This window comes from Notamacropus eugenii, chromosome 5, assembly GCF_028372415.1.
Source record: "Notamacropus eugenii isolate mMacEug1 chromosome 5, mMacEug1.pri_v2, whole genome shotgun sequence".
In the NCBI taxonomy this organism is placed as follows: Eukaryota; Metazoa; Chordata; class Mammalia; order Diprotodontia; family Macropodidae; genus Notamacropus; species Notamacropus eugenii.
The window spans coordinates 60,075,400-60,097,041 of NC_092876.1; the positions used below are offsets into that span (position 1 = coordinate 60,075,400).

Genomic DNA, 21,642 nt, shown 5'->3' on the forward strand with positions numbered 1-21,642 from the left:
CCTGTGAATTTTCATTTTCAGATATCTTTCAGATTGGTGGTAGATTCTTTCAATTTCTATTTTGCCCTCTGGATCTAAGATATCAGGGTGGTTTTCTTTGATCATTTCTTGAAAGATAATGTCTAGGCTTTTTTTTTTTTATCATGGTAGTTCAATAAGTCTTAAGTTATCTCTCCTGTAACTATTTGCCAAGTCAGTTGTTTTTCCAATGAGATATCTCACACTTTTTTCTGTTTTGTTAAATTTGTCTGACTTTGTTTTATTGTTTCTTGGTGTCTCATGGAGTCATTAGCTTCCATTTGATCAATTATAATTTTTAAAAAATTAGTTTCTTCAGAGAGCTGTTACACTTCTTTTATCATTTAGCCAATTCTTCTTTTTTAAGAGTTATTTTCTTAAGTGATTTTTTTTTTTGTACCTCTTTTACCATTAGGCCAAATCTGTTTTTTAAGGTGTTTTCTTCAGTATTTTTTGTGCCTCTCTTACTAAGCTGTTAATTCTTTATTCATAATTTTCTTGTATCACTCTCAAGTCTTTCCCCAATTTTTCTTCTACCACTCTTCTTTCTTTCTTTAACTCTTTCAGGAATTCTTGTTGTGCCTGTGTCCAACAAACATTTTTCTTACAAGCTTTGCTTCTAGCTGTTTTCACAGTGATGTCTTCTAAATTTGTCTTGGTCTTCCCTGCTAGTATCACAACTTTTTATTGTCAAGTTCCTTTGTTGTTGTTTGCTAATTTTCAAACCTTTTTCTTGACTTTGAACTTTATGTTAAAATTGGGCTATGTTCTCTTCAGGTGGGAAGGCACTATATAAAGTTTCAGGCTTTTTCATACTGCTGTTTTCAGAGCTAGTTCTGGGGGGCCTGTAAGTTTTCAGTGCTTCCAAGGTGGTGAGATCCTGGAAAAGGCATGGTCACTGCTCTCCTGGTCTACTCTTTGGTCTTTACCCAGGAAGGGCCCCTGGTCCCCTTTAGCCATGAGCACTAGTGCTCCTCTTGGTCTTGAAACTGTGACGAGGGCCCCTGCTTCTTTATGACTGACCAGAAGTACTCTCTCCCCTGGAACTGCAACTCAGAACTATATATGAGCAATCGAGTTGTCAATCAGTGCCAGCTGCACCTAGTACCAACAAAGGGTCTCCTGTAATCTCTTTTTGATCTATTGTCTGGCCTCCTTCCTGTCTGTAGGCTGAGAGCTCCTGAGGCTATTGCTGCTGCAACCAAGGGCCACTGCTGCTGCTGCCACCCCAGGTGTCACAGACCTCTTTTGTTGACCTGAAATTGTCTTAGGCTAGAACATGTTTTAGTCTGATCTTGTATTGGCTCTGCCCTAAATAAACTTTAAAATCCAAAATTTGATTTGAAGAATTATTTTAAAGTTTTTTGGAGGGCAATGTTGGAAGAGTCCAGCTGGGTGGCTGCCTCTCCTCCACCATCTTCATATTCTTTTTTCTAATCAGCCTCATTTGTATTTCTCTCATAAGGATTTTGTTCTTAAGGATATCCAATCCTTCTTATGTTACATTCTCTGTAGAATCTTAGGCCATAAGATCTTACTTATTTCTTTCAGTTTCCTTTACTTTTATATATATATACATATATATATATAATTTTTATTATTTGTTTCATTTAAGTTCCAAGATGTTTCCCTCCCTCCCTCCCAACCCATACTAGAGAAGACCAACATTTCATACACACAAACACACAAAAGTATAGAAAACATAGTTCCATATATCAGTTCTTTCTCTGGAGGTGGATAGTATCTTCCTTCATAGGTTCTTTGTAGTTGATTTAAATGTTCATATAACTCAGAATAGCTTAGTCATTGACATTTACTCTTTAAACAATATTGTTGTTAGTGTATACAGTGTTCTCTCGGTCCTGCTCATTTCACTTTTCACTATTTCATGCAAGTCTTTCCATGTTTTCCTAAAATCAATCAGCTCATCATTCCTTACAGCATAGTAGTATTTCATCACAATCACACACCACAACTTATTCAGCCATTCTCTAATTGATGGGCATCCCCTCAATTTCAGTTCTTTGCCATAACAAAGAGAGCTGTTATAATTATTTTAGAACATATAGATACTTTTAATTTTTTCCAGATCACCTTGGAAAGCAAACTACTGGTGGCATTTCTGTGTCAAAGGGTATACATGATTTTATAACTCCTTAGGCATAATTCCAGGTTACTCTCCAAAATGGCTGGATCAGTTCACAGTTCCACCAACAGTGTATTAGTATCCCAATTTTTCCAAATCCCCACTAACATCTGTCATTTTCTCCTTTTATCATTTTAGCCAATCTGAAGGTGTAAGATGGTTTTGCAAAGTTGTTTTAATTTGAATTTCACTAATCAATAATTATTTAAAGGCATTTTATATGACTATATAGACCTTTGGTTTCTTCCTCCAAAAACTGCCTGTTCATTTTTTTGGATCATTTATCAGTTGTAGAATGACTCATAATCTTATAAAGTTGGTGAAGTTCATATCTAGGGTAGGCAGCTACTATCTTCACAGTCACCTTGGTTCACAGTCTTGATATCTTCTGACCCCACATATCCAATTTATTGTCGAAGTTAGTCATTTCTGCATCCACAGCACCTCCCTCTAAGTCCTCTTTTCTCCTCTGCAGCTATCCCTACCTCAAGCCTGGACTATTACAATTGCTTACTGGTTGGTTTTTCTACATTAGGTTTCCCCTGATTCCAATTCTCCTTTCACTCAGCTGCTAAAGCGATTTTCTTGAAGTGCAGCTATAATCATATCAAACTTCCCCCACCCTCTCCCAGACGCACACAAACACATGCACACACACACATACATGCATACGTGCACGCACACATTCACTCAATAAATTTCAGTGGCACCCTAGTACCTCTCGGATCAAATATAAAATCCTTTGTTTGGCATTTAAACTCTTTACCATCTGACCCCTTCCAATTTTCTTACACTTTATCATGCTCCACACTTTCTAAAATACAGCTGTACTGACCTATACTGCATCTCTCCATTCTACTCTCCCTCCTCACCTCTATTCCTGGCTTCCCTGATTTCCTTTCAGACTAAGTTCAAAACCTATCTTCTGAAGACCACCTTTTCTGGTCCTCCTCTCCCAATTCTTCTCACTCACACCCAACCTCCCCCCCAAAGATGACATTCCTTGACACTGTATATATCTTGTGTTGACCTAGTTATATACATGTTGCTTCCATCTTTAGAATGAGAAATCAGGGACCATGTTTTCAGACTTTATTTCCCCTCAGCATAATAATTCCTGACAAATAGTAAGTTCTTACTAAATGTTTGCTAAATGACTAAGTGACCTTAGTGCATGTCCATTCCGCCTATGAGCTCCCACACCCAATCAGGCAGTCATTCAGTTAATAGAATGCCCTTCAACTATGACTGTCTATTTTCTGCTCCATGTTATGTGGTGCACATTGAAATATCTGGTCTCACATCACGATCCAATTTAAATTCAATTCGTTATAACTCATATTTCTTCTGTGATTGTTAACCTACATCTCCAAAACACAACCACCCAGTAGCTGTATGGAAACTAGAATAAGGAAACTCATCAAGATTCTCTCAGATTGGAATGCAGATGAATTTAGGGTAAGAGCAAGAGGGTTGGGTGAAGTATCTGGACCACATTCTTTTCTTTATTTGCATTCTTATCAGCAATACAGATGAAACAAAGATATGAAAGTATACAAATGATCCCATAGATTTGGAAATAGAAGGAACTTTAGAGGTCATTGAGTCTGTCTTTTTCATTTTACAGATGAAGAAAGGCCCAAAGAAATTAGATAATGTGCCCAGACTCATGCAGCAAGTAGGTTTTTGAAGCAGCATTTGAACTCAGGTCTTCCAAACTCCATATCAAACATTATCTGCTGCATCATCTAGTGCAAAAAAAGGGATGCTCACTCAGGGGAACACCTAGGGCCAAGATGACTCAGACTCTTGAAGCTATGGGACCTCCAAGTCGTTTTTCTTCTTATGGTATTCTCCTGTTGCTCTCTCGGGGTGCAGGGTCTCTGCCAGGCATGTTATTCTGCTGGACTCAATGGGTCTACTCCTCCACACAGTCTAACTCTCCACCTCTAAAACTTGCTCTGTTCTTGACTCACAGAACTCCCACTCTGGAGAACTATCTCCTGCTTAGACTCTGGACCTGCTCTCTGCTGGGTATGGTATCTCCTACTGGGAGAATGACTTTGCAGCAAAATGTTGTAGTTGGTGGGGAAGGGGAGAAAAAGGCACAATTAATTTCCTCTCAGTGTCTGTGAGTCTTGTATCTGTTAGCATTTCTTCTATGTGTAGGAAATAAATACCTGTCCTGTGCCTGCTTTACATTGTATAGCAAGTATCTTTCTAATCCCCTTTTGAGGAGACAAAACCATGAACCAAAGCCTAAGTTTTCAATAATTCTCCCCTATCTCCATAAGTTGATGAAGTCAGAGAGTATGAGAAAAGAGAGAATATTTGATCTTATTAGGAACCATCTCTTTAGGACCAAACTTCATCTGGCACCATGTCTCAGGCTACAACAAGTGGTTGGTCCCCTTGGCGGGAGGAGTGAGAGCAGTACCTCAGACTCGGGACTAGCAGCAGGCCTGCATGTTAGAATGGGTTGAGTTGAATGGTGGTGTAGAGCTCTAAATGCCAAACTGAAGAACTTATCTGATCTAGAGATAATAGAGGGATAATAGAATTTATTCAGTTATGTGTGTGTTGGGCAGGGGGTAGGGGGAGGGAGGATATATGTGACATGATGAATCTCTTTGACAGCATAGAGAGGATGGATTTGCATGAAGGATCAGGACTCCTTAAGATGAAGGGTACAGTGAGAAGGCTACTGCAATAGTCTGGGTGAAAGTTGAAGAAAACCTGAACATGAATGCTGGTTGAGGGTGGGGAGGGGGCAGGAGGGAATAGATCTGAAAAGTGTGATGGATAAAAATGCAAGATACAGCAACTGACTGGATACAGATGAATGAATGAAAAAAAGGAAAGAAAGGAAGTAAGGAAAAAAGAAAGAGAAATAAGGAAGAAAGAGAAGGAAGAAAAATAAAGAAGGAAAAAAGAAAGAGAAAAAGAGAAATAAGGAAGGAAGAAAAAGAGAAAGAAAGGAAAGAAGAGAAAAAAGGAAAGGAGAAAAAAGAGGAAGAAAAAGAGTGAGCGAGCGAGAGAGCGAGCATTTACTGCACTAAGCATTGGGGATACAAATTCAATCAAGCGAAGTAGTCTCTGCCTTCAAGAAGCTTACATTCTTATGAGGAAAGACAACACATAAAGGAGAGCTAGAAAGCAGACTGGGCAGCTGGGGGGTGCCATAGTACACTGGCCTGGAAGTCAGGAAGACTCATCTTCATGGGTTCAAATCCCACCTCAGACACTTACTGGGCAAGACACTTCACCCTGTCTGCCTCAGTTTCCTCCTCTATAAAGTGAGCTGGAGAAGGACATGGCAAACCCTTCCAATATCTCTGCCAAGAAAACTCCAAATGGGGTCACAAAGACATGACTGAAAAACAACTGAACAAGAGTAGCAAGCAGGTTATGGGATGGGGTGGAGGTTACAGTTGCATGTGTAGTGGCATGATTTAGAAATGGTGGAAATCATGGTGAAGGCCTGGCTCTGGCCAAGATAAAGTGAAAGCTCAGAGCCCAGGGCAACAGAGTGAAGAGTTCAGGATGACACCAAGGGTTGTGAGCCTGGGAGACTAGAAAGGACTGATACCCTCAGCAGCTCAATTCCAAGAGGAGGTAAGTTTGGGGCTAAAAAAAAAAAAGCATGAATTCTGCTTTCTGTGAATTCAGTTTGGGTTATATACAAAGTAAAAGCAAGTTAATTTTCTCCCCTGGGGATGGGAGGAAAGGCTTTAGATAACAAGAATTGGCCATCAGGAAAGGCCTCAACAACATAGGAGGTGGTACTTTAACTGAGCCTTGTAAGGAAGAAGGAATTCTAAGAAGAGATGAGTAGGGAGCTCATTCTGGGCATGGGAGATAGACTGTTTGAGGACACAGAGTCATGTGTGGAGGACAAGAATGAGGCCAGTTTAAATGTAGCATCATGAAGGGCAGTAACATGAAATCAGTTTGGAAGATAGGTCATAGCCAGACTGGACATTAAATGCCAAACAGAGGAGTCTGTATTTTATACTAAAAGCAATAGGAAGTCAATGGAGCTTCTTGAGCAGGAGAGTGACATGGTTAGTCCTTGACTGAAATTAAATTAAGTAAAAATACACAAAATAGTCACAATATGGGTAAATCAGCTAGACGGAAAACCTGATATTCCCAGCAACTGGATGCGGAGACTTGGCCACTAGACTTTTCAATGGGTCTTCTATTTACTGAAGCGCTAAATGAAATTGTGAACCTGGAAGACTAGAAGGATTGTGAAGTCCTCAATATTAATAGGCAAATTCTGAAGAGGGTTGGGCTTAGGGGGAAAGACCTGGGTTGTAGTGAAACAGGAACACTAAAATCTATTTAAGGAGAGAAATCTGTCACTTTTCTCTTGATATTTCTAGGAGCAAACACATATCCTGGACAGATCACTGTTGTTATCTTCATAGTAATTCCACCATGAATGCCCTTTCTATCACACCATACTGTCTTTACAAGAAGTCTGGATTTGGAATGGGGAGACCTGGTTTTAATCTCAGTTCTGCTACTTTCTTCCTATATGTGTGACCCTGAGCAAGTCCCTTTCCTTCTCTGCAGTATGAAGGTGTTGGATCAGATGGTGTCTAACCGTGCTTCTAAGACCAAACACTCACTGATGCAGCATTTTTGACTGGCCCAAACCAATGTTGCTGACATGTCAGAAGCACCAATTTCTAGGAAGGAAATCAATGAGCTCCTCCAGTTGGGAGCTGTTTCTATTTCCTCTGTAAGACAACTCAGCTCCCCAGAATGAGTCTCAATGGTGTATAGGGCAATAAAATTTCTCTGCTCTCTGCCAGTCACCAAACCTCACCCCCTTCCATCCCTCTAAAGTCTTGGAAAGTTTGGTTCTTGGTGTTTTGCTTGTTGCTCAACAGTGCCACCTGGTGGTTTCTCTTATCCATTTTACAGCCGTTATGCCAGTTGATAAATATTTATTAAGTATTCACTAAGTGCCAGGCATTGTACTAAGTGTTAGGGGTACAAAGAAAGGTTAAATGTATATAATGTGCATATACAAATACATGTATACATATATACTTACATACATATATAAATAAGAGACAATATGTATATATTGATAATGTATGGTCACACATAGGTAATATATGACATATATAAAGTAGATGGGGTAATATATGGCCATATTTAGGTAATATGTGACATTTACAGAGTAGGGGAGAGATAATATATGGCTATATCTGAGTAACATTATATATTTACATACATATACATACATACATATGGGTCATATGGGAATTATTGTATGATTATATATAGGTAACACACATATACATGTATATATCTAGAGAGAGTATATGGGAGGTAGTATATGTCCTCTTTAAGTAACATATGACATACAGAGTAGATGAGAGGTAATATATTGTCATATGTGGATAACATATTATATATACAGAGTATATGGATGGTACTATATGGTTATATTTAGTTAATATATGACATACAGAGTAGATGGGAGTTAATGTATAGTCATCTATAGGTAACATTACATAAACAGAATAAATGGGAGGTAATATATCTTTATATTTAAGTAATATATGACATATGCAGAGTAGATGGGAGGTAATATATGCTCCAAAGGAAAAGAAGAGCAAGAAAACCAAATGGCTGTCTGTTGAGGTTTTACAAGTAGCTGAGGAAAGAAGGAAAATTAAAGGTTAAAGGATAAAGAGAAAGATATACCCAACTGAACACAGAATTCCAGAGAACAGCAAGGAGAGATGAGCAAGTTTTCTTAAATGGGCAATGAAAAAATAGAAGGAAACCATAGAATGGGAAAGACAAGAGATATCTCCAAGAAAATTCAAGGGAAAGTTTCATGCAAAAATGATAAAAGACATAAAACAAAAAAAAAGTAGGAATTTAACAGAAACAGAAGATTAAGAAGAGGTGGAAAGAATACATAAAAGAACTACACAAGACAGATCTTAGCCTCATCGACAACCACAGTGGTGTGGTTACTGATCTAAAGCCAGACATCCTGGACAGTGAGCTCAAGTGGACCTTAGGAAGTACTGCTAACAATAAGGCTGGTGGAGGTGGATGGAATTCCACAATGTAAAACCCTAGAAGATGAGGCTGTTAAAGTACTACACTCAATACACCAGCAATCAGTTTACATCTCAAACCTAAAGAAAGGTCATGCCAGGGAATATTCGAATTACTGAACAATTGCACTCATTTCATATGTCAGCAAGGTTATGCTTCAGATTCTGTAAGCTAGGCTTCAGCAGCATGTGAACTGAGAATTACCAGAAGAGCAGGCTGGTTGTTGAAGAGGAAGAGGAATTAGAGACCAAATTGCCAACATTCACTGGATTCTGGAGAAAGCAAGGGAGTTCCGGAAAAAAACATCTACTTCTGCTACATTGACTACACTAAAGCCTTTGACTGTGTGGATCACAACCAAGTGTGACAAGTCTTCAAGGAAATGGGAGTACCAGATCATCTTATTCCTGAGGAACCTGCACATGGGGCAAGGAGCACAGTTAGAATCAAACATGGAACAACTAATTGGTGTAGCATTGGAAGAGGAGTGCAATAAAACTGTATATTGTCACTTTATTTAACTTGCAGAGTGAAATGTCAGGTTGGATGAATAAAAAAGCAGAATTAAGGTTGCCAGTAAAAATGCCAACAATCTCAAATTTGCACACGATATCACTCTGACAGCAGAAAGTGAAGAATTAAGAGGCCTCTTGACGAGGGTGAAAGAAGAGAATGTAAATGATGGCTTGAAGCTTAACATTTAAAAACAAAACTAAGATCTTGGCAACTCATCCCATCACTTTCTGACAAGTAGAGGGAGAGAAAATGGAAGCAGTATCAGAATTTATATTCTTGGGTTCAAAAATTACTGTAAATGGTGACCACAGCCATGAAATTATTAGATGCTTGCTACTTGGAAGGAAAACTATGGCAAATCTGGATAGCATACTAAAAAGCAGAGACATTACCTTGCCAATAAGGATCTGTATAGTCAGAGCTATGGTTTTTTCAGTAGCAATGTATAGCTGTGAGAGTTGGACTAAAGGGAAAGCTGAATGCTACAGAATCAACATGTTGGAATTGTGGTGCTGGAGAGGACTTTTGAGAGTCCCTTGGACAGCAAGGAGATCAAATAATTCAATCCTTAAATAAATTAATTCAGACTTTTCACTGGAAGGTCAAATACTGAAGCTGAAGCTTAAATACTTTGGCCACGTAAGGAGAAGATGAGACTCACTGGAAAAGATCCTGATGTTAGGAAATAATTGAAGGCAAAAGGAAAAGGGGATAACAGAGGATGAGATGGATAGATACTGTCATGGAAACAATGAACATAAACTAGGACAGACTTTGAGAGATAGTGAAGGATGGAAGTTCCTGGTGTGCTATAATCCATGGGGTCACAAAGAGTCAGACATGACTGAACAATATATAACATATTCAGAGAAGGTCACATACAGGTAATATAGAGAGAGAGCAGATGAAAGTTAATATATGACATATAAAGAGTTGCTCGTTGTCCTTTGTTCTCAAGAACCAAAATGACATCACTATGTTGGAGTCAAGGTACAGTGTGTCCAACTGTGGATAATCAGACCAATATGAGCTTGGAAGGCTCTATCATAGGTTGGGCACAAATAGTTCATATGAATATTTGGAGTGGAGATGTGTCTAATTTTTCACACCTCATATTTCTTTTGAGCTACTACAATTTTGCTTTACTCATAGAGCACAGCACCTTCTCTGATGAGGGCACCCTATGCTGGGCAGTCTTGTGTCAGTGTCTTCCATGTCATGCAATCAATTCCAATGTTCTTAAGAGAGATCTTGAGAGTGTCCTTTTATTACTTTATCTGATCATCAACTGAACACTTGCCTTGTGAGTTCTCTGTAAAATAGTCTTTTAGGCAAACGTTTGGCATTCGAACAACGTGGTCAGCCCATCAGAGACATGTTCCTCTGCAGTAGAGTTTGAATGCTTGGCAGTTCTGGAAAGGACTTAATTGTCTAGTACCTTATCCTGCCAGGCGATCTTTACAATCTTCCTAAGATTATTCAAATGGAAGCAGTTCATTTTCATGGCATGTTGGTTGCTATACTGTCCAGATTTCACAAGCATACAACAATGAGGTCAGCACAATGGCTCTGTAGACCTTCAGTTTGACGGGCAGCCTGATAGCTCTTCTCTCCCACACTTTCCTTGGGCGCATCCCAAGTATTGAGCTACCTCTGAAAATGCATGTGCCAACCTCATCATCTATGTGTACATCCCCAGAAACTTTGCTGCTAAAATAAGTGAACTTACCTACAATATTCAAAATTTCTCCATTTGCTGTAACTGAAAGTTCTATACATGGATGGTATGGTACTGGTTGATGGAGAATCTCTGTTTTCTTGGTGTTAATTATCAAGCAAAAATTAGCACAAGCAGCAGAAAATTGATTTATACTCTGTGGCATCAGCCTCAGAGGCTGTATTGAGTGCAAAATCAATTGTGAATAAAAAAAATCGCACACCAACTCTCCCTTCACTTTGATCTTGACTTGTGTAGCTTTTTAAGTAAAATAATTTACCATCAGTGCAGCAGCTGACCTTGATGCCTTTTTTGTCCTTGTTGAAAGCATCTGACAACATTGCTGAAAACAACATGCTAGAAAGCATGGGAGCAAGCACAGAGCTCTGCTTTACTTCGATGGGGTGAAAGCATGACAGCATCATCCATTCTCCAGAACCTGTTCAAGCATGCCATCATGAAACTGACATACAATGCAGATAAATTTTTCTGCACAACCAGATTTTGCCATGATCTTCCACAAGCCCTCACAACTTACAGTATCAAAGGCCTTGGTCAGATTGACAAATCTTTTTTCTCCTCTTGGCATTTCTCCTGGAGTTGTTGGGCAGCAAACACCATATCAACTGTTCCTCAGCCCTTTCTGAGTCACACTGGCTTTTGTGTATGTGACCATCTTCCAGGTGAAGGATAAGTCTTGCCAGGATTACTAAGAGAGAGGACTCCGGCCCCTCAACCCATGATTGTCACAGGACTACCTATTTCCTTTTCCTTTATAGAGATGGATAATGACTGACTCATTCTAACTCTTTGTGGTTTACAAAGTGTTTTTCTTTTAACTGCCCTGAGGTAGGCAGTACAAGTACAATTATTTTCATTTTATAGTTGAGGAAACTGACACTCAGAGAGGCATCGTATGTCTCAAGGTCACACAGCTAGTAAGTATCAGAACTGAGTCTAGGTCTATGTCATTCTCCCTTTCCAAGATTTATCAAATCACAGCACAGTGAAGAGAGTACTGGACTTGGAACCAGGAGACCTCAGTTCATATCTTGGATCTGATGCTTATTAGCACAGTGAATTAAGAGAGCCACAGCCTGGTTTTCATCTCTAAAATGGTGCAAGTAATACTTACACTACCTACTCATCTCACAGGTCTCTTCTTAGAAAGTGTAATATAATCAGGAATTGGCTGCCCTTGTTGGGACCTCTCCAGGGCCTTTTGAAGCTCACAGTGATATCAGGGGAATTGTTCTTTTCTGGAGAAAGCTCCAGGACATTTGAGTCTTGAAGGGTTTTGTACCTGGATGTGGGGTTTGGGTTCAGGAGACTCAAACTTCAAAAAGAGGAGAAAAGAAAACAAAAAGACAAGATGGGGAACACCACGGAGGGGCAGAATCCCAGAATGTCCCTGAGACATCAAGAGATATGTCATAAAGAGATATCCCAGAGAGATAAATGATAGGCCGCAGTCCTGGTGGAGAGACTGAAGGGGAGGTGAATCCAGTGGAGCTGGCATGTTGGTTCTAAACAAAGGAGTGCTGGTGAAAACCCGATGACCCAAGAACCACACTGACAGGTTTCAGCAGATTCCAGTCTGCCTTGAGAGGGCAATTCCCTGCTGGCCACTGAGAGGATTTATAGAGGAGAGAGACAATCAATTGGCAGTTTCTTCATGCCATTGCCCATGCACTACAGGACAGTTTCTGTGCCTTCTTGAGAGTTTCCAGTGGAAAGTTGCTATCCCATACAGTGCATGGAGATGCTGGAGCTCATGCGTCATTATGTCTGAGGTAGAGGAACACAGAAAAAAGAGTCTACTACTTAATTTCCTCTTTTTTCCATTTCTTTATCTTAATTAAATGCTCTTGCTATTGGATTTAGAAGCCATACACGATCGGTTAATCAAGAGAATAGTGCTGAATGGGGGGGTCAGGCCATGTTATTTAATAATTGGCTGTCCCAGTAACACTGATCCTGGCAAAAGTATCCAGGGCCACAAGAATCAAGAGTGCTCAGGGTCCATGTCCATTCGTTACATGAACAAAGTATTTTGTGCTTTTGTATTGCAACAGATTTCAGGTTGGTGAAGAAAAAGCTTCCTAAGGATTAGAGCTTTTCAGAATGAAATTATTTGTTTCAGGAAGTAATGGGTTACCCTTCGCTGGACAGGATATTGGACAAGACAGTCTTGCTCAGGTGCAGGTTAAGCTTGGGTGGCTTCTGAGCTCCCTTCACGTTGGAGATTTTTACATTCTGTGATGGTGTAAATTTTCAAGCTCTGTAGGAATGGGAGCTATTATTGCTGTCCTTAGAATTTCCTTCTTTTCCTTTAATAAAAATTATTTCTTCTCTAGTATCTTAAATAAACACCAGCTTAAAGAAACAGAAGGCAGAGGTGATGACACTTGGGAGAATATCGATGCTACCTTCCTCATGAAGCGCTTATATGGAACCTTTTTCTAACCTTGCTATTGCACTTGTATGTTTTTGTGGATTATAGTTATGTGACTCTCCACCATGAGAAGTGGTCTGGCTGTCCTCAGAGTCAGGAAGACCTGGGTTCAATTCCTGCCCTTTTCAAATACTGACTATGTGACTTAAACCTCTGAATACACTTAAGTAACTATAAATAGATAGATAGGTAGAGAGATCGAGAGATAGATAAGTAGGCAAATAAATAAACAAATGAGTAAGTAAATAAATAAATCTATAAATTGCTGAGAACGTACTAACTTACAACTTACATGGGAATTACTCTTACATCAAGGAAACCACAAGTCTAGTTTGAAAAGCCCCAAAACAAACATACAGGGGCATGGTTGTCTTTAGTTGCCCCCCCACTCCCACCTCCCAACCAATTCGTGGCTCCAGAAAACCTTGCTAATAACAGTAAAGACTGGCCAATCAGAGTCCAGTCTTTATAAGCATGTACAGCCAGGTCAGCCTGATCAATGCTTCCTATGGACTTTGGAGCATGAGCACGTGTCCCGTACCTGCTTCTAATCCACCTTGTAGTAGGGGAGGCTTTTTCCATTGGCTTTGGAGCCAGAAATGATTATGCATGCCAAAGGTGACAACAACTTGCCCTCGTCCTCTTTTCTTGCTGAATTTCTATGTAGTAAGGAGTCAAACAAGTACCTTAAGCCTCTGAGGGGGGTGATTGCTAGTGGTCTGCTCTCCTCACCTGGGTCAGCATGAAGCGTTGGAGTTTTTTCACTCAGTCATTACAGAAATGTTATGTAGCTTAATCATTGTATAATGTCTATGACTCTTACTTCAGTTGATGATTTTTGCATCCAGTATATAACTTCTTTCCTCACCATGTCGTCACAGGCTATGGAAAAGGGCAGCATCAGATAATGGCGGTAGAGACTTCTGCAAGATAAACCAACATTCATCTGAGTCCTGAAGTAAAAAGGAAGAGTGGGGAATTGGGGTGGTAGGAAATTGGGACAGTGAGGGGGCATCTTAGTGCACAGAGCACCGAACCTGGAGTCAGGAAGGCACATCTTCCTGAGTTCAAATAAGACACAGACAAGGATGACTATAGTCCACAATATTATGTGACCAGAGCAATAGAGTGCTACAAAACAAAGTTCTGGGTGGGACAGGGGAAATCTGGAGAGGTGCCTGGAGGAGGGCAAGTTTGTATTGAGTTTTAAAGGATGGCTTAGGAATTTGTGGAGGGAAGGAGGATATTTCAAGTTTAGGGAACCAGATGAACAAAAGGGTATAGGACTTAGCCTCAGGAAGACCTGGGTTCAAACTCTGCCTCTGACACTTATTAGCTGTGGCCTTGGGCAAGTTACCTTTCTTTGCCACGAGTTTTCTCATTTGCAAAATGGAAATGATAACTCATAACCCAACACCCCAAGTGCTGTGAGATTCCAATAATATTATGTGTGGAAAGCTCTTTGCAAGCTTTAAAATGTTATATAAACATCATTATTCCAGTCCAAGGGTTTGCTGTCTCTGACATTCTAGGTCTTAAGGGCCTCCAGCTCTGACCTTTTGTATTCTAAGGGTTCTCCCAGCTCTGACATTCTGTGTTCTAAGGTCTCTCCCAATTCTGACATTCCATGTTTGAAGGACCTTCCCAGCTCTGACATCCCATATTCTGAGGGCACTCTCATCTCTGCCATCCCATGTTTTTATACTTTATGGTGTCCTCACTCTTTAGAGCTCTCACTCGAAGTCTTAGGTGTGTCACAACAGCACTCATCCACCTCTCCTTAATCAAGCTAAAAACACTGAAGAACTAGTTTAAAGGACAAGGCATTAGGTCTCTCCTCATTATAACCCACACCCAGAAGGGAGCCATTCCAGCTTCCAAGTACTACTGCTAGAGACCATTGGCCTTGACCTCAGAGCTCTTGTGGCATGGATCCACTTTTAGCAATAGTTTTCCAAAATAGTGTGGAGCAGTGGGAAGTGCTATGTCCAGAATCAGAAGACATGAGTTCAAATCCTGGCTGGCCACTCACAACCTGGGTGGGCTTGGGAAAGTCTTTCTAAGCCTCAGTTTCCTCATCTGTAAATAGATTAGTTAGATGACCTTTGGAGATCCCTACATGTAGGGTAGACCCTATGATCACGTGGTCTAGGAAAGGTGCCACAGATGATGGAGGGCATTGTTCTAGATCGAGCCATTTAAAGTGGAGACTTCCACCACCAAGGGTAAGAATTTCACCTTCGCAAGGCCACCTTACATCCCTTGAGCTAGCAAAGAGTGAGAGTCCATAAAGGTCATTATTGACTGGGCTGGTGGTAAGCCTGGGCTATTTAAAGAGCAATCCAAGGCAACTGTGACTGTCCTTAGACTTCCAGAAGAATGCTAAGTCCCCCATCCCTTTTCTGGGATTATAGCTGGGGGAGTGGAAGGAACCCTGCTTTGGGAGTCTGAGCACCTGGGCTTGAGCTCCAGGTCTGCTATTCACTAGCTGGGTGATCTCTGGGCTTTTCAGAATGAGGAGAGTGGCACTAGATGACCTCTAGGACCCTTTTAAACTCTAAATCTATGATAGGTAGTTAAGTGGGGCAGTATATAGAGAGCTGGGCCTGGAGTCAGGAAGACCTGAGTTCAGATCTAGCCTCAGATACTTATAAGCTATGTGACTCTAAGAAGTCACTTCACCCCTGTCTCAGTTTCCTTAACTATAAAATGGGGATAATAATAGCACAATTTTCCCAGGGTTGTGGTGAGGATCAAATGTGATCCTGTTTATAAGGTCCTTGGCACATAGTAGGGGCAGTTAGGTGGTGTCATGGATAGAGTGCCAGAGCTGGAGTAAGAAGGACCTGCGTTCAAGTCTGGCCTCAGATACTTACTAGTTGTGTGACCCTGGGCAAGTCACTTCACCCTATTTACCTTAGTTTTCTCACCTGTAAAATGATCGGGAGAAGGAAATGGCAAAGTGCACCAGTATCCCTGCCAAGAAAACCCCAAATGGGGTCACAGAGAGTCAGACGGAATTACACTGTAAGGTTTGCAAAATGTTTTACCCAAATGATGTTTTTAAATCTTACCACCTTGTGACTTCAGTGCTAGAGGAATAATTATTCCCATCTTATAGAGAAGGAAATTGGGGCTCAGAGAGCCCACAGAAGTTTCAGAGGGGGATTCAATCTCATCTCTTCTTCCTAAAAACTGAGCTGTTTTCCCAGCATACTGCCTCTAAATATTGGCCGGGACCTGGGGTTTCCCTCGTAAAGATCACTCCTGAGGAGAAAACTCCTACCATACAGATAAGCACTGGCTCTGAGAACTGGCACTGAGTCACCTAGGGGTACTGAAGGGTGACTTGCCCAGGCTCACACAGCCGGGACTACGTGTCAGAGGCAGGACTTGACCCCACACTTCCCTGACTCTCAGGCTGGCTCTCTGCCCATGATTCCATACTGCCTTTCAGTATTAGCATTATGTTGCTAAAATGAATATTATTCATTCATAATGAATGTTATTATTATGTTCATAATGAATGTTATAATTTTTCCACTAACATTTAAGTAGTTCAGATTTTAAGGATTTGTGGGAGGATTTACTCCATTTTTTCATTGATTTGTGTTTGCTGAGAGGGCCATTATGTTCATAATAAACATTTTAGTAATTAGAAAAAAGGCATGTCCTCCAAAGGGACCTGATCCTAGTCCTCTGAATGGGGACCAGAGGCCAGGGCTATTATGTTCATAATACACACCCGACTTGAAAAAAAAAAAAAAAAGTCGTGTCCTCTTGGGAGCCCAATTCTTACCAATCAGCAGCCATCGAACTCTAGTCCTCTGAATGCGGACCAGAAGGAGCCTCTCTCATGACTTCAATTGGAAGGTCAGGCCCATAGGGGAGCTTTTCTTAGGTACAAGGTAGGCAAAGAAACTGAGGCCAAATAGCTCAGCAGCCTTTTGGACAAGGAGAATTCCAGGACAAGCAGGTGGCCCTTGGTTCAGATAAAGAAGAAAAACCTTTGCTGAAATTCTGCCTCCAGAAGGATGCATTTGGCTCTGGTGTGGCCTCTCCCCTTGCTGAGAACTGACCTATATCTCTGTCCCTGGTCCACACTGGTAATTGTCTACAGCAGGGGGCCCATTCTCTAGCCACTGTCCTGTCCTTGGTTAATGGATTGTTAATTGGTTTCCAGGGACTCAGTTGATCCAACTGTGATTTCCTTCCAGTGAATGAAGCTATCCACTGACTTCCTTAAGGGAAGAGATACCCCTTATGATCCACTCTGACTGCAAAGGTACATTCTGTCAACAAGATCCTCTCTGAATAAAGGGTTATTTAATTCACTCTGAATTTTAAAGCTTTATGTAAATGTACAACACTTTTATTAATACTTAACTCGCTTTAATGCTATTTACTGGGACATCTATAAAAATAATTTGTAATGTAATAGAAAGAACACTGAACTTGGGGTCACAGGACCTGAGATCAAATGCTGGTCCTGCCACTTACTATCTGTGGGGCACTCGGCAAGTCACTTAACATCTCTAAGCCTCAGTTTCCTCATTTGTAAAATAAGGGAATTGGACTAGATGACCTCTAAAGGTCCTTTGGGCAGGCAAATCCAGCCTCAGACCCTTATTAGCTCTGTGACACTGGACGAGTCACTTCATCTCTGCCTCAGTTTCCTTGTCTGTAAATTGGGATAATAAAAGCACCTACTTCTCAGGTTGTAAGTATCAAATACTATGTGTAAAATACTTAGTCAACCTTAAGTGCTACATAGACGATAGCTATTGTTATTGATTTCATGACCTTAAATTTGCAGACAAATCATAGGAGTACAGATTCCAGGTTTAGCAAAGGGCTTAGAGTTCATCTAGTGGAGATATTAGCATTAGGGCTGGAGTGAGAATGGAGTGAGATAACCATTGGAAAGCACTTAGTACAGTGCCTGGCAGATGATAAGTGAATGTTTATTATTATTATTCATTAGTCAGGTGGCACAGTGGATAGAGTACCAGGCCCAGAGGCAGGAAGGCTCGAGTTCAAATCCAGCCTCAGACATTTGCTAGCTGTGTGTCCTAGTGCTATAAATCATGTCATCTGGGCTGGGAAGGGACTTGGACAAGGCATTACTCTTTTTATCGAATTAATATATTACATTCAAACTGTACTCTAAGAAAAAGTTTAAAGAAGGTGATGCCCAGAAATGAACACAATACACCTGTGCTGGGCTGGCCCTGGTAGGATTAACAGTGGAAGGATGCTGGCTCTAGTGCAGGACTCTAGTTCAGATCCCATCCCTGAGGCTTATTGCTTGTGTGACGCTGGATGAGTTGCTTCCCCTTTCTGGGCCTTCTATAAAATGAGGGGTTTGGATCTGGCTTCCTCTGAGATTCCTGTCAGCTCTAACTCTTTGATTCTATGATGCCACCACCTTATTCTAGGCATTAAAATGAAACTTTAGATCATTCAAACGTTGGCCCTCTTGTTAATGAGAAGTTGTTGGGGGTGATTGGGATATGCATGTTTCCTATAGCATGTTCCAACAGGACACTAGAATGAAGTACCCACAGCACTTCAGTCTTACAGCTCCCTCTTGCCCCAGCTTGGGACATTCAAGACAACTTCTCTGCTCCTTGACTCCTTGTCCGTCCCTTTTGTTCTCTGGATTTGAGGAGAGTTAGCAGTTCTACCACCCCTGGCCTCCTGAAGCAGCAACTGGCGGAGTGTTAAGTTTAATGGAACGGAAAGAATGCTGAAACTGGAGCCAGGGGGATTCCATGATGTGTCTACCAACTGGACAACTCTGCTTGAGTCTCTTCCCCTCGCTGGGCCTCAGTTTCCTCCTCTGTAAAGTGAGGAATATAATATTTTCCCAACCTGCTCCACCAGGGAGTTGGGAAGAAAGTGCTTTGTAAAGCTACGTGGCCTACTAAAAAAAATGTACTGTATTTGGAGTCAGAGGATCTGAGTTCAACTATTGGCCCTTAGTCAAATTGCTTCATGTCTCCTAGCCTTAATTTCCTCTTCTGTAAAATGAGGGCCATGGACTTGATGGTGTTTGAGGTGCCTTCCTGACCTAGAGCTTCTGAGCCCGTGTATCAGGGTAGGAACCTAGGTCTTCCTGATTCCAAGGTTAACACTAGCTGCAAGAGGTGTGTGCATGTGTGTGTGCATGTGTGCATGCATGTGCATGCATGTGTGCATGTTGTGCATGTGCAACGTGCATATGTATGCTCATGTGTCTATGTGCATGTGTTTGTGTGTGTGCGTGCATGTACATGTGTATCTATTTTCCAAGCTCGGAAAGTACTTTTCCTTCTTACAATCCTTGCCCTCCTACAAAAGCAGCTCATGTCACCTCTGCATTAAGCCTTTCCTAATTCCCACAGCACCTAATGTTTCCCACCTCTATCATCACCTTCTATTGATTCTGCACATGCCTTCTTTGCACATGGTGCTTTTCCTGACAGAGCACAAGCTCCTCAAAGGCAAAGAAGATTTCACTTTTGTCTGTGTATCCATTGAGCTGAGCAGATACCTCTCAGGGAGAGCACTGGGGCTTGAGATCAGGAGACCTGAGTTCCAATCAAGCCTCAGGGGCTTACTGTGTGACCCTGGGCAAGTCACTTCACCTCTGACAGCCTTAGTTTCCTCATTTATGAAATGGGGATGATCACAGCCTCTATCTTGAAAGAATGTTGTGAGGATCAAATGATATGTTTGTAAAGCACTAAGTGCAGCACCTGGTGCACAGTAGGCACTTAATACATGTTCATTTCCTTCCTTCCACATAGAGATAAGGGCAGGAATCAGGTCTATAATTTTATCAACTCCCTTTACCAGAGAAATCAGCATTTCTTTATAACTAAGTCTCAGAAAGTTGCTTAGTGGGCTGAGAGGTAGCTTGTCTAGGGTTATGCAGTCAGTCAGTGTCAGAGATGGGACTTGAACCCAGGTCATCCTGACTCTCTATCCACTATACCCTGCTACCTGGCGCACAGTAGGCACTTAACACTCCTTGAATTGAATGGAGGTTTATGGTCACATCTTTATTTTTAGGTTATACCATTGGTGCTGAGATTTATTTTGATAGTAAGAGTTTCTTCCCATTAGAAAACAGAAGCAATTTTTCAAGGTAGTTTCCAAAGATGCATTATGGGGGATGAGCAGTAACCATATCTGCTTGTGATTTCTCTCAACTGCCCATAGGAGGGTTTGGGTCGGGGTGAGGGGCAGAATCTGTTATTTCCCTAGGGGAACTTGCAGAGAAAGAAACTCCTTCCCCCAGTGCGGGTGGACAGCTTCCAGTCTTAGAGAGTTATTAGAGTACTGAGAGGCTAAATAGTCTGTCCCAGGTCATATAGGTGATGATGATGATGACTAGCACCTGCAAGATTGCAAAGGCACAATGGGCGGTGCCCTCTAGCTGTGAGACTCTAGATTTAACTGGCTTTCTCAACCTCAGCTTGCTCATCTATGAAATGTGACTAATAATTATACCCACTTTGCAAACCTTACAGTGCCATGTAAATATAATTGATTATTATCTCATCCCACCCTCATAACAATCCTGTGAGACAAGTGTATCATCCCCATTTTACAGATGGGGAAATGGAGGCTGAGAAAGGTCAAGGGATTTGCCCAGAAAAACAAAGCTAGTAAGTATCTGAGGTCAGATTTGGACTCAGGTCTTCTTGGCTCTGAGGCCAGGTCTCTCTCCACTACCTCATGCTGTCTTCCCTTAGAATTTACATGCTAAAATGTCTTTGCTCCTCTGATGGAGCCAAGATCTCGCTAGCGTGGTACTTTTTATTAATCAGTGCATAGTCTTTTCTATTCACATCCTCTTGCTCTGCATAATTTTGTCCCTTCCTTTCTCACAGTCCTCTGCAGAGGATCGTCTCTAAGAGCTGGAAGCCTGCTATACCTCATTGTGGCGTGGAGGTGAGCCTGCGTTCTCCAAGGCTATGACAATAGAAAGCAAGTATGGGAAGATCCCACTCAGCTAGAAAGGCTTGGAACCTGGTCTTGTTGACTGTCCAAGCACTGGGTGACTTAAGTGCAGAATCCATCCCCAGAAGTTCAGTCAATAGATTTTTTTTTTCAGACATACAGACCCAGGAAAACCTCTTCACATATTAATGAAGATGAATCATTGAATTAACAAGTCTTTATGAAAGGCCTACTAGAGGCACGGTTGGCAAAGAGAGACCTTTCCTCTTCAGGAAACTAAACCTATTATTTGTGAAATCCCAGATCCTGTCCTTCTCCCCAGCTCACCAAAGGGAGAATCAGTGTGGCATATCACAAGGTCTGGGTTCAAGCTTTGCCTCTGGCACACACTGGCTGTGTGACCTCAGGCAGTACAGCACTCCAGGCTCTTGGCAGCTCTGTAAGACTCTAAGTTCAAACATGGGCTCAGGTATGCATTGGTAGCAGGAGTTTCTAGTTGGAAAGTGGAACCAAGAAAAGAAAGTGAGGAAAAGCCCATACACGAGGGGTGACATCTTTGGAGCAGCCCTCTCTGGCCCAGGCACAATGGCTAAGTGGAGGGCTTCGGAAAGTTTCCATTTGTTTTGGTTTTTTTCTGATTTCCATGAGGACATTTTTTAAAATTTATTTTTAAGGAAGAATTACAATGGTGCTGTTTGAATTACAACACATAACTCCAAATACAAAAGGCTACTATAAAAGAAAAAA

The 21,642-nt window shown here is 41.3% G+C and overlaps 1 long non-coding RNA gene across 2 annotated transcripts in view; it reads right to left on the reverse strand.

The window, feature by feature from the left end:
* Positions 1-21,642, reverse strand: part of LOC140504331 (uncharacterized) — an 85,987-nt gene that overhangs the window by 29,594 nt on the left and 34,751 nt on the right. For both annotated transcript variants that reach the window (XR_011967055.1, XR_011967054.1), the window contains exon 3: positions 13,769-13,868. This is a non-coding gene — a long non-coding RNA (uncharacterized lncRNA). The remainder of the gene's footprint in view (positions 1-13,768; positions 13,869-21,642) is intronic.